Source organism: Apodemus sylvaticus, chromosome X (genome assembly GCF_947179515.1).
Source record: "Apodemus sylvaticus chromosome X, mApoSyl1.1, whole genome shotgun sequence".
Lineage (NCBI taxonomy): Eukaryota > Metazoa > Chordata > Mammalia > Rodentia > Muridae > Apodemus > Apodemus sylvaticus.
The window spans coordinates 73,703,504-73,706,686 of record NC_067495.1 but is presented as its reverse complement, the minus strand read 5'-3'; positions in this window follow the sequence as shown (position 1 = coordinate 73,706,686).

Sequence of the window (3,183 nt, the reverse complement as noted above, 5' to 3'; positions counted from 1 at the left end):
AAATTCTAGAGATTCCTTTAAAGAGTTGCATAGAGAGAAAAATGATAGATTATCTAAAATATATTTTATAGGTTCTCAGTTGGCAGGCTCCAGTATGCTGATTCTATGAGCGTACCACAGACTAATTTATAAGCAACATTGTTTGATTCATGGTTCCAGAGGCTGATGAGTTTGGAAATAAGGTTCTTGTATCTAGCAGGTGTCTGCTCATAGAATAATGAAGTCAAGGGCAGTGTGTTCAATATGATGAACAAAGACAGAAAGCAGGTTAACCTGCAGTTTTCAATCAGGAGCTCAACCCAAGGAAAATATAAGTATCATGATGATAACACCATCTCATTCATGAATGAGGTAGCCATGGCTTGATTTGTCTGTGTCCTAACTTAAGAGTATGATTCCTTCAAGAAGAGGGTCTTCCATAAAGTTCTGGAGAATAAGCAAGAACAATATCAATAGCTGTATTGTTTTGGGGGAGACTATGAAAACCCACTGATATTCAACTAAAAAATATGTACCCTTTTCATGGCACTGGCCTTTTTCATTTCCTGTGGTGTCTGGGGATATCACTCCCCAGTTGTTTATCTCCATTGTATATAGTAGCTCTAGTATATTCTCTATACTCTGTGTGTGTGTGTGTGTGTGTGTGTGTTTTAGGTAACGTCTTTCATAAAAGGTTTCCACATGGATTTTTTTCAAAGATCTTTAGTGTTCGTTGTCTTTCTTTCCTCTCTTTTGTCTACTCTGCCTTTCCATCCCCAACTCCATTTAATCTTCTCTGACTCATTATTTCCCTTTAATGGCCCTGCTTCTCAAAAACATTTACAATTATTGATTAGATTTATACATGCTTTTATAAGAGGATATTAAAGTCACCACAGAGGTTAAAAATCTTAAATAAGGCAGATTTTATAATGGTTAGAAAACAGAGTTGTCATAGTCACTTTTCTGTTGCCTGTCACAAAATTTTATAACCAAATATCTTATTGAGGTTTTATAGATATGAAGAGACACCATGACCAAGGCAACAGTTTTAAAGAAAAACATTTAATTGGGGCTGGCTTAAAGTTTCAGAGGTTTACTCCATTATCATCACAGTAAGAAGCAAAGCTACACCTACTCCAAGAAGGTCACACCTCTTAATAGTGACCTTTTTATTGGCCAAGTATTCAAACACATGAGTCTATGGTGCCCATACCTATTCAAACCATCACATTCCACTCCCTGGCCCACATAGACTGGTGGTAATAATGTAATGCAAGATGCATTTAGTCCACCCTCAAAAATTCCTGAGGTCTATTACAATCTAGACAATATTTAAAAGTTCAAAGTTCAAAGTCTCTTCTGAGATTATATAATCCTTTATCTTAATTCCTTATGAAATAAAAATCACATACTTCCAATATATAATAACATTGAATATACACTATTATTCCAAAATGTTGATAAGAGAGCAGAGTGAGGAAATAGTGGAACAAAGCAAGACAAAAACAAAAATAAAATCAAGACCAAAACCTAGGAGGATAAACTCCAAACTCTGAATCTCCATGTGTAACATCAAAGCTCTCCACTTATCTCCCACTCCTGTCAGCTTTGTTGACTGCAGCACACTTCTTCCTCTTGGGCTGTTTCCACTCCCCTGTTAGAAGATTTCCTGGGCAGGTATTCACCCCCCTACACCCCCCACCACCACCCCCACACCACTGCTCTAGCATCTCTAACCTCTTGGGGTCTCCAAAGCAATCCAGACTTTACTTTAACAGCTTGACACAATGACCTCTCTGGGCTTCCATTCAGGGACAGTCCTGCCACATTCCTGGCCTCAGTGATTCTCCTTAGGCACCAGAGGGAGATTCCATATCCGCTTTCTTCCATCCTTGTGTCTCAAGCCAAATCTGGCAAGTGTTGCTACTTGCTAGAGCTGGAACATGAGCCTCCTGTTCAATTATACCCTTATCAGCTTTCTGTTTTCTATGATTTTCTTTACTTCTTCTGTTTGGATGTCCCAGAATTTGCTCTGTAGAGCAGGCTGACCTTGAGTTTAGAGAACTGCCTGCCACTGTTTTTTTTTTTTTTTTGGGGGGGGGGGGGGTACTGGGATTAAAGTAACGTATCACCACGGGAGAACTTAAATTGGACCTAAGAGATTTTCTTTGCTAATGTATTCTAAATCTCTTCATTTTAGCCTAAGGCAGACTCTTTTGACAAAGGCAAAACAGGCACATGCTTCACCAAAATATCTCTAGGCCACATAGTATCATTATTTTCCTCTGAAATCTCTTAAGCAACTTCCCCACAGTTCAATAACTTTCAGCAAACTCTATTCCATGTTCTTTCTAGGATGCCTCATTAAACACCACTTAAAGCACTGTACTGCTTTTCTAATCCAAAATCCCTAAACTCCATATTCCTCCAAAGAAAAACATCGTCAGTCCTATCACAACAATACCCCTGTCCCTGCTACCAACCTCTGTTTTAGCTAGGGTTCCATAACTGTGAAGAGATATCATGACCAAGGCAACTTTTACACAGGAAAACTTTTAATTGGGACTGGTTTACAGGTTCAGAAATTTAGTTCATTATCATCATAGTGTGAACCATGAAGCATGGTACTATGCAGGCAGACATGGTGCTAGATAAGGAGCTGAGAGTTCTACATTTTGATCTGCAGGTAGCAAAAGGGGAGTGTGTCACACTTCACCTCTATGTGACACTTTCTCCATTTCTATTTAAACTATCATCTACCTAATTCTAGCAAAGTATTAACACTCCTTAATGATTAATCATTCAAATATATGAGCCTGTAGTGCTATTCCTATTCAAACCATTATGTAGCTCATCACCATCCTGGGTTATATAGTATCATATCTCAAATGAAAAACCAAACAAAGAAGCAAGAAATAAACAATAGTGATAGAAAAATGACACTTTAAACATGGGTAAAACAATCAAAGATATGGGTTCATGTTATATCATTACACACAGAAAGCAACAATCAGCTTCATTTGCATAAATTTAATATTTTATAGTAAGAAGTGTTAGCAAATAAGGAAAAGTGGATGAAAATTACATATAAGCATCCCATAACAAAATCAGGCACATTCAAATCCAGTAAAACTCAGTGAATAGCTACAGGATTAGAGTAAGCTAAATCCATGTTTTATAATAAATATTTTATATTTGTAA